This window comes from Prunus persica, chromosome G6 (assembly GCF_000346465.2).
Source record: "Prunus persica cultivar Lovell chromosome G6, Prunus_persica_NCBIv2, whole genome shotgun sequence".
Taxonomy (NCBI): domain Eukaryota; kingdom Viridiplantae; phylum Streptophyta; class Magnoliopsida; order Rosales; family Rosaceae; genus Prunus; species Prunus persica.
Genome location: NC_034014.1, coordinates 14,058,183 through 14,069,055, shown reverse-complemented (window position 1 = coordinate 14,069,055; position 10,873 = coordinate 14,058,183). Strand labels below are relative to the sequence as shown.

General features: G+C 35.4%; 1 long non-coding RNA gene across 2 annotated transcripts; it reads right to left on the bottom strand.

Moving 5' to 3' along the window:
* LOC109949477 lies at positions 3,057–8,478 on the bottom strand. Of its 2 annotated transcripts, XR_002271935.1 has the most exons (10): positions 8,004–8,478; positions 6,151–7,030; positions 5,912–6,046; positions 5,745–5,836; positions 4,617–5,615; positions 4,268–4,517; positions 4,088–4,160; positions 3,896–3,981; positions 3,515–3,798; positions 3,057–3,423 (listed from the first exon to the last, which is right to left on the bottom strand). It is a non-coding gene; the product is annotated as an uncharacterized LOC109949477 (long non-coding RNA). The 2 variants fall into 2 exon arrangements; XR_002271934.1 differs by lacking the exon at positions 8,004–8,478 and having other exon boundaries at positions 6,151–7,983.

Sequence of the window (10,873 nt, the reverse complement as noted above, 5' to 3'; positions counted from 1 at the left end):
CAGCAAAAGTTTAGTTAGTTCAGTTGTCCTTCCTCCAATCACTAAGAGGCTAGCTGGAAGACCACCAACAAAGAGAATCAAGTCTTTTGCTGAAGCTATAAGGCCGTTGAAATGTAGTCGATGTAGTGTTGAAGGCCACAATAAAAAGACTTGCAACGCCGTGATATGAACATTTTTTTTATTTTATGTTTTTAGATGATAGTTTAGGGCATTTTTAACAAATATATGCATTGTAGTTTCTACTAATGAGAAATAGGTAAATATATGTCATCATTGGATATTGGTACAAGTGTTTTGAAATTAATGGAGATTATGGAATTTTTTGTAAATGGTTGTGTTTCTTAGTTTTTTTTTTTTTTTACTTGTGTTAATGAGTGCTTTGCTGTTGGGAGCTTTTGTTTACTTGTCTTAATGGTTGTTGTTTATTAGAAACTGTCGTGCAGTTTCTGGTCTGTTCAGTAGAATTTTTATGAAGCATGTGATTGAATTTGTGCAAGATTTTTTGTATATTGTGTATTGAAATTTATAAAATTCTCTCTGCATTTTGAACTTTATTTGGATTTGAGCATCTGTTATGATAGATGTGTTTTTTCAAGGTTTCATGCTGATAATTGTTGCCACATCTTTATCAAAAATTGTAGTGTAGTTTCTGTTTAAGTTGCATTTGAACTTAGTTTAGTACTTCGATCATTGGTTTGTCTTTTGGTTTCTTTTCAAATTTGTTTGATTTTTGGTCATAAACTATTTTGCAGTTTCCATTTGTTCCAGTTTTTGGTCAGCAACTGTTTATTTTTTAGAATTTTTTTTTTTTTAAATATAACAGTAGGTATTTGTTAGGGGTCACGGGAGTTACCATAGTTAAGGGTCTTCAATGACAATACATTAGTGTTTTAGTTGTTATGTTGTTATTAGCCTTTATTAGAATTTAATGGGTTTTCCATTTCATTGTAACCACTAGGAAGATGTCTTATAGTTTGTGTATAAATATTGGTTGTAATATCTCAAGTATTATAATCGAATATATAGTTTCTACATGGTATCAGAGCTAATGGCTAATGCCAATTAGCGATCCTTCATTTGCCAACTTTGAGGGTCGTTGGCTCTCCTCACTCGAAAGGGTGTTTGCTTTTGTATAGTTCTCCATCTTCTCCTCCCTTCTATAATCAGTAATTTTTTTTGTCTTTCTCTCTGTTGCTACCATTTCCTTTTATTTTTCAATGCTCCCTGTCAAGCTCTCTGCTCATTGATGAGCCTTTATCTTTCACTCTCTTCATGTCTAGCTCTCTGTTGAGGATTGAGCCATGCATTTCTCCATGTAATGCTCTCTGTTGAAGATTGAGCCATTTCTCCTTCTTATGCTCTCTATTGAAGATTGCACCTTCTCCCCCTTGTCAGTTGTCATCGCTCACCAAGCCTTATCCTAGCCGGCCTTTGTCTCTGTCCTGCTGTGCTTCACTGTCGTTAGTCCCTTTACACAACCATTGTCTATCCCTCATGTGCTCTATCCTTTCTCTCTCTCCAGGATCTCATTCCTTTTTTTTTTCTCTATCAAAACTCCTTCTTGAACTCTTTCTTTTTCTCTGGTTATATCAAGGCTCCATCTCTTTCTCTTTGGTGTCATGAGCCCTCCATTTTTCCAATATCTCTCTCTTCTCTACACGCATGCTTCCCCTTCATTCCCTTAAGCTTCCTCTCTCTCTTGCCCAAACACTCGTGCTCATATCCATAAATTTTTAGTTATTAAATAATAAAAAATAAAAAATAAAAACTTCATTTCCTTTCACTTTTCCTAGTCTGTAATTGTGGTTTCTCTTTCTCATGTATTTCTGATGGTTTCTCTATTGTGGTATCCATACTTTCCCCTTCTTTGTTGATGTTGCCTGTCATTGCTCACCGAGCCGTCTCTCTTTCCTCCATGAGCCTCATCAACGCTTGCTGAGCCTTCTCTGCCATGCTACACTGCGGGTGTTCCCTTTGCACAACCCCTGTTTCTTCCTCTATGTTGCGGACTTGGTATCGGCCAGTCAAGCCCTATCACTGTGTTGCTGCCTTAGTATCGGCCTCTCACGCTCTATCTATGCTCAACCTATGTTCTCCTCTCTTTCTTTCTCTCATTTTTCCATCTTTATTTTGAAAAGATTTTAACTTTGTGTTTTGCCCACACTCTATTTTCCTTTCTCTGTCTCACTTGGTTTCCTCCTTTATTCCTTATTATTGTTTTTTGGGTCAACCATCCCTCTTTATTTTAATCTATATGGGCCTCTATCCTCTTGTGATAATCTTTTCTTAATTACTTCTCTGTTCCACGGTGGTTTTCTTCCCCATACCTTATTGTTTTTATGGTGCTTTGAAATTCGAACTTGCCCATGCTCTCGTTTTCTTTTCTCTGTGTCCCAAGTTGGTTTCACCTCCTATCCTCTACTGTTGTGCTGCACCCTTTCTTAACCCCTTTATTCCCTTCAAATATTCCTTATTTTCTCTCTATACACATCCCTTTCTGCTTTTCATGTGATGAATTTTCTTTTGTTTCCATTTGTCATCTTTATTATATTCCTTATTTTCACGTCTTATTTCCAAACTTGTCACCTCTCTGGCGTCAAGTTTGCGGGGGAGTGTTAGGGGTTACGGGAGTTACTATAGTTAAGGGTCTTTAATGACAATACATTAGTGTTTTAGCTGTTATGTTGTTATTAGCCTTTATTAGAATTTAATGGGTTTCCCTTTTCATTGTAACCACTAGGAAGATATCTTATAGTTTGTGTATAAATATTGGTTGTAATATCTCAAGTATTATAATCGAATATACAGTTTCTACAGTATTACATCCTGTTCTAAGATTACATGACAGTAGAGATATATAACAAATCTTTTCTAAGATCCAATAACAAGATAATTTCATTTCAAAATATTTACAAACATCTAGAAAAATTAAGATAGATATTGTCTTGAGTTACTAAAATCAAATAACAAGATACGATTAATCAGACAGTTTTTATGATGTAGGAGTTTTGTGATGTATTTTGCCCTATATTCGTTCATGAAATTCTTGTCAACAGTTTTTTGGAATGGGTTGTCCCTGTGTTATTTGATCCATGTAGAACATGACAAACATGTCACAATCCAACCTACAAACGAGTATGCGATTAGTTTTTGGTTTGGAATGATTTCAAATTCTATTGAATAGTTAAGTAGAAACAATTCTTATGAAGATGAACTTTGTTGAGCACAGTCTGTGTCCTCCTCAAATGTAAACTGACATGGACGTTACAGAATCCAATTGAGAGTCCGTTCTTCATTTGTGGATTCTGGTATAGGTGTAGGGGGCTCGTCCTTTTGCTTCGCAAGTGTTAGTATTGTCCCACTTTGTAAGAAAGCTTGTGCTCTAGGTCTCATGTATTGCAGCCACCCTTCAACAACATTAACCTGTTTAGAGAAGAAGAAGAAAAAAAGGGTAATCAATGCATTGCATTTTATAGTTTTGGTCTAAAATTAGACAGTAGGTATAATAACTGACTGCATTGCAGGTTGTGTTTGTGCTGTGAAATTAGGATAGGTTCATTCCACTTAGAATATCATGAGCAATGTCAACACATCTTTCTTCTTTTCTTGCTCCTAGTGACCTTAATGGATTGTAGTGTCTCCACTTTTGTTCTAATTTGTGAAACGCCAGGAGGGTGTAGTGGAACTCGGTGCTTGAAATGATTGGGAAAAATAGCACATTTCATTTTCCAAGCTTTCCAACAAAGGTTCATACATGGCTCTATGCCAAGATGGCTCCATGAAGTTTTACATGTATGACTGCAAGCATTGAATGGCAATTGGTTAGTATTATTTTTTCGAAAACTGCAGTGCAGTGTTTGTTTAATCAATTTTGAATTTTGAAAATTATTCTTACCCAAGTCCATGTAGACATGTACTATGGAATGTCTATCTACATGGGATCTATTTTCCCCTCCTCTATTTGTATATAAACTTAAATACCTGTTTCACATTAATTTGAGAAAAATGGAATTGTTAATGTGTAATATAGTAGGCACAAATAAGAAGTAGTGCAGTGTGTGTTTTAGAATTAGTAGTTTAGACTTACGTTGTGATAGTTCAAAGTCCCATATAATATCTTTGATATCACGGTTGGAAATTTTTTCATCATGGTGTCCTTCCTACAAGTTATCAATGTGGATTTGAATACATGAAATTCACATTATTAGTGTCACTTTAATTGTAATTAAAAGATGAAATAATTGTTCTTTTGGGTTAGGGATATTACCTTGTTTCAGTACTTCAATAGTATACTTCAATTCTTTCCCGGTCCTCTTTGGTTATTTTTTGCCACACCTTTCTCTTTCCCCATCCTAATGTTTTTAAATTTTTTTTTTTTTTTTTGGTTTCTTTTTGGGTGGTTTAGCCTCATCATCTTATTTTTCTTGACCTAGAATTATTTTATCATTAATGCTTGTTCCTTGTGGGGAATGAGGAATTGGATATGTGGCATCAGGCTGAGGTTCCTCTTGTGTTGACTGCAGATTGAACAATACTAATTAGAAACTGCATTGCAGAAAACAGAACCTGCATTGCAAAAAACAGAAAAGATAAGCTTGAACTGCAGTAATTCATACCTTCATCCGATTTTGAGGTTCCTCTTGTGTTGACGGCTCCCTGGAATAGATAAGCTTGAACTGTTGTAATTCTTCATCACCCGTTTTTGCCTTCTTCTTTGGTTGCTTATCTTTTTCATACTGATAGCATGATGCTTGATGCCTCTTTCTTTCTCTGTTCTTCACATGTTTTATTCTTGTGGGAACATCAAGAGTTTGAGCATCTTGCTTCTTTTCTTGTTTATGCTCTTTTTCTTTCTCTTGTTCTTGCTTCTTCTTCTCTTCTTCTTTCTCTTCTTCTTGTTTCTTCTTCTCTTCTCTTCTTGTGGTGCTTGTTGCTGTTGAGAACTAATAATATTCACAAACTGCATTGTAGATGGAGGTTGACATGAATGAGTGGTTTGGTCCACATTCTGATCATCAACTGGTTGTGGTTTAGGCACGTCAGGCTCAATTTCAAATATAGTGGGTTCTGCTCTCAAGCTTTCCAATTCTGCCAAGATTCTTGCAGAAAGTTATGCATTTTGAGTTGGTGCCTCAAGTTCAGGTTCTTTCCCTTCCAACTGTGCTATCTTTTTTTTCATTTTTTGTTCTTGTTGAGCAAGTCTTTCCTTTCCACTGTCAAAGTAACATTGACATCTTCTTCATCTCTTAATGCTTCTTTTTGCTCTTCAAGTTCTTGTGCTAGCTGGGTTAATCCCTTTTCTACTTGGATAGATATATCCCAAAATTCCATCATTTTCTTCTCACTATCTTGATTAATTTCATCCTTCCACAGTTGTATGCTTTTTGGGCAAACCCAGCTAGGATCTTGTCGTTGGCGGTGGTTGATTTGGGTTGTCATAGACTTAACCAAGCAGTCATAAATTCCAACAGGTTCTTTTCCTTCCGCAATCTCAAACCTTTTCTTTTTTCGCATCTCTTTTAATTCTGGACTTTCATCATCATCATATTATGTTGTACTTGTCCTGCTACTTCTTCTCCTTCTTCTTTGTCTTCATCATTTTCATTTTATTTTTTCTGCAAATTGAACAAAACTAATTAGAAACTACATTGGAAAAAATAGAAACTGCATTGCAAGAAACGGAAACTACATTGCAGAAAACAGAAATTGCAATGCATAAGCCACTGTTTACAGATTCTAATTACCTTGTTGTCAACAGGGTCTTCATGAAGAAATATTTGTTCCTCTTCCTCTTCTCTGATAGTTTATGTTTTTTTTTACAGGTTTTGAAAATACCCTGTAAAATGAGAATGATTTAGAATAGATTCACATTCAAGATACATTAAAATAGAACATGCGATAAATTGCATACCTCTATGTCATTTAAGTCCTTGATTTGATTGAATCTTGTGTGGAGTTCAACAAGACTCCGTTTAACAATTGCAGGAGTTTCCTTCTCCTTGCCAATGATTGGTTGTATTATATTGGTCCTCTCACACAGCAGAAACTGCACAGTTCAAAAACAAGATATAGATACTATGTTAGAAACTGCAATGTAGATTGTGAATTTATTAGCAAGACATAACGACCAAAAAAATTTGTTTGACTTACTAATATTAGGAGAGTGAAACCTCAAACAGCCCCTATAGAGTCTTCTCATTTCTTCTTTGCTTTTTGTTTTGTGACCAATGAGGTATTAATGTAGCTTGATACAGCTCTTGCCCACGAGTAGCTTGATAGTGTGTCTAACTTCTCACAGTGCTCAACAATTGTCCAGTGCAAAGTGTAGGAAGAGTTGGCGAAGAGCAATGTTATACAAAGCTGAATCAAGATTAGGCTGACCACATTCTTGTCGTAATCAACAACCTCCTCTTCCTCTTCCTCATTTTCTTCTTTTCCAGTTTGTTTTTTTCCTTTCCTTTTCTTGGCGGTCTTCTTTGTTTTTGTCTTAGGCTTTTGTTCAGCGGTTTCTTTGTCAGGGCAATTGCTTTGTGTATTTCTTCTTCTACGAGTCCTTTTAATGGTTTTGCCTTTCCAAAGTACATTATTCTGAAGGTTGATTTGTATCTTTCATTGTCAAGTTTGACAGATTTTCCTTCATTTGGCAATCCTAAAATTTCAGTCACTGCATCTGCTGTGATCTCGAATGATTTGGTGCCAAATTTGAAAGACTTTGTAGTAGGATCAAACTGCTTGAGCAGTTTTCTAAGTCGAGGTCCGACTTAATCATGTGCTTCATGTCAGCTCTTCCGTTCTAAAACAGCTCAATCAATTTCTAGAAAGGTGATTTCTGGAGGAGTTCCTTTTTTCTGCCATTTAGCTTGTATTTAACGTCTATAATGATGTTGTTCAATGCATTGACGTTGCACCGAAACTGGACTTAGTCTGGGTGCTTCGCTTTTCTATCATAACTTGGCTTTGATTTTGTCTTTCGAGCTATTAATTTATTTATTGGCTTTGGTTGATTTTGAGCTTCCTTCTTTTGTGGTGACTGTTCTAGTGCCATTTGTGATTTGAAACAAGAATGAAAACACTATTAGGACAAGTAAACATAAACTACAGTGCAAAAGTATAAAATGCAATGCAGAAAACATAAACTAGAATGCAGAAAACAAATTGCAATGCAATTTGGTGTTCTCTGCATTGCAGTTTGGTTTTCTCTGCATTGCAGTCTGTGTAGAACAGAAACTATAATGTAGCACCTAGTAAGCATCATGCTAGCTAGAACAAGTAACAAAAGCAATTCAAAACCCAAAACATTGCATGCTTATAAACCCCAAAACCCAAAACACAAACTACATTGCATAAACCAAACACCAAAACTCAAAATAAAAAGGACATTGCATGCAAGCATAAACCCAAAATACAAAACAAGTAAAAAAAGATATTCGAAACCAAAATTATAAAGGAAGACAATCAAATGAGCAATTGAAAACCAATAAAATATACAAAACAGTGCAAACAAACAATGCATATGAAACCACAATTGAACTACTATGCAATGTTTGATATTGACACACAATTTGAAGCAATTAAACAATCAATCAAATCAAAAAATGAAGGCAGAAACTTCAATGCACTATCCTAAAAGCAACACGAATTAAACCAATCATAATGGAGTATGAAAAATGAAAAACATTAGGACTAGTGAGGCCAAAACACAAAACATAAACTACGTTGCATGCAAGCATAAACCCAAAAATGATTGTGGTACGCCTTCCATGTGCTTGTTAAAATGCCCAAACCAAAAGTAGTTGTTAATCCAAAAAGTCATGCATTTTTTTAAATCCATAATCCACAATACCTAAATTCCTAAAATCTCTAATCCCTAAAATCCCTAAAACTACTATGTAGTTCGCGAAAAAGGCGAAGAAGATTTTAGAAACAAAGTCAAATGTGTTAGACCCATTAGACACTACGATGTAGTTTCTGATTTAGTGACGGAGTGAGAGAGAGTTTCTTACATAGTTTCCGAATGCGTTGCAGTGTCTTTTCGTAGATTCGGAGTTTCTGATTTCTTTTGTATTTTAGAGAGAAATTTGAGGGCGAAATGGTGAGTGTTTTTGCAATATTTTCAAAGTGAAGTGATGGAGAAGAAATGAGGAGTGGGAAGATGGGTTGAGTGTGTTTGAAGTCATAGCGTGAGTTCCGATTTTGATGTTGTAGCAGTTTTTGTTGTTGTTTTGGGCTTGGGCTGTAGGAGTTGATGTCGTTTGAAGGTGGAAGCTAATGTCTCTTGTGTTTTTGCTGTAGGAGTTGGGCTTGGCTCACAGATTGGTGGACAACTGGAGGTTGAACTCGAATGAATTAACGAAATTATTAAAAAAAGCTGTAATGGCAATCATTGTAATTTATAGGATTTGTTAGTTGTAGTTTTGTAATTTGAGGTTGATTTATTAGTCATTGACCTCAAGTAAATTAGGTGAAATTATTTTCCTATCTATCACAATATGGAACTCCCTATTGATTTTAGACCAAAGCTCCCTATTTTATAACAATTTTATGAATTGGACTGGGTGAGGATCTGATGGCTTAATAGATTGTCTTCAAGATTAGATTAGGAGTCTTTTATGGGCTGATATTCAATAATAAAACAACTCAATATTTTTAAAATAAGTAGATTACGATCTCTGATTCATAGCTATGAAATTTCATGATTTTTGGACATCTAGTATTTCTGTAAAATTCATGTGGGGGCTGAGCACTGCCGTTTGACAACTAAAATTATAATTTAGAGTTTCATTTTTGGTATTCTTTTCGGGGCCTAAACAGTGGAGTTTTGTTTTCAAATTTTTACCCTAAGACCCCCTGTATGTCTAATTTAAGAATATTAGTTTTGTGTTGGGTAGAATTTATGAAAATTATTTGAGTACACACTACCAGTGTTGGCAAACTACTTTGCCTTTGTATAGGGCCTTATTAGTTGAGTTTGTTTATAGGTTAACACATGTTTAAGGCTTCTATCTCAAGTGGTTTTGTGGGGTGCTATCTGCAAGGTAATTATCCTAGACTTGCTTTGGAATCATGATAAATACATATAAATGTGTGCCTATACGTATGTAAATAAGTAATTGTATATGTGATTATATCATTTGATTTCAAGGTTTGTATGTTTGCAAGTAATGTGGTTGCTACCTAAGTTTGTTTGATTTGTGTATGTAAGTGTGTATAAATGACATGTAGGTATGATTAAGTCATGTATAGATATCAATATACCATTTGAACATGACTTAATTTATGTAAGGACTACTAGAGAATCCGAGGTCACTATGAGGTCCCGTGCGTGGGGGTGCACAAGAAGTTTTAGGTAATTTTATATTTCTTATTGAATATTAAACTGAGAGCAAAGATTTTATATATTGAGTAATTGTTATCTAATTTGGTATGATATGTGTATATATATATATATATATATTAGGTCTGATCTCTTAGACTACAGGGGTCCAAGAGATTTGTGGTCACTCACCGTTGGATGTAAATTCAACGGTTCACTCACTCTTGCACTTCTTTTAAGAAACTTTTTTGAACCATTGGATTAATATCCAACGGTGGGTGACCACAATCTCATGGACTCCTGTAGTCCAAGAGATCGAGACTGATATATATATATATATATATATATACTAATTAATTATTTAATTGTGGATGCAGGACTATAAGTTCCTTCTTACAGATGATGGAAAGCCTAAAGGGAAGTACCCAAACCACTGGAAGAATGAGAAAGGTGCTTATTGTGTTGGATTATCAGGGAAGGGGCTGCTAGGGATTTTCAAAGATTCAAAGGCTGTAACTGAAGACATATATCAACTTACATTAATGGCACAAAAGTAATTAATGTGCATTCCATGGGCACTAGTACTGCAAGTATGCAAACAAGAGCTAGCTTGTACTTTACTATTATCCTATGTATAATATGTATCTATGTGTTGTATAAGACATAAATTACTGTGTATGTATCTCGAGCTTCTGCATTTAGGGTTAGTTCATTTTCCACAATTTCACTGTGTTTGTCGTGTTTTGAACACTGTGATACCCATGGTTTCTAGCATGCTATACTTTAGCTGTTATGGTCTCTTCCTGGTGAAGAAAGTGAAGAGGAGAGAGATCAAAGCCCAAGAATTGGCTTAAAATCTGCTCTTTTTTGGTTGCGACAGGCGTGCCACTACTAGTGTTTTACTCTTCCAGTAGAAAGAGGTGATAATGTGGTGATAGTTTTGTGAATATATTGGGTTCATGTGATCATCTTAACTTCTAAACAAAGCTATTGTGCTCTAAAGAGGGGGATCTTGCTTTAAATAGGTTCTTTCTATGCCTCAACTAAGAGGACTTCAATATTTCACTTGTTATGAAATAAACTCAAGAGGAATGATGATTTTAGACTATTATCGGACATAAAGTACAATAGAAGCCTTGAATGCAAAAGTTAAGAAAGTAAATACAAGTTCAAATGGACCTAAATAAACTTAAATGAAAGCCGTTGAAAGTCATATAAAGCCAGGAGAAGCCTTATCGGATAGAAACAACCCTTACTGGACAGAACTGCAATCTACTTGAGTATTGGTGATGGTGCAAGTTGTGCATGGTATTTTTATCAAGGTGGAGATTGTTGTTGGTAAAAATCTCATTGGGACCCAAGTAGTAAATGGGGCAACAAGTTCTGACTTTGGTTTGGCTTTCGGAGGAAGCCATGCTGGTCTTCATTGCTGCTGCCGACATAGGAGGAGTATTGGAAAAGCTTTGCTTTTCACATTGAGCAATGGCCCATTAATATGCAGCAGCTGATTCATTTAGTGTGTGGAGCATGCAAACGGTGTGTGCTTGTGGGTCAAACCAA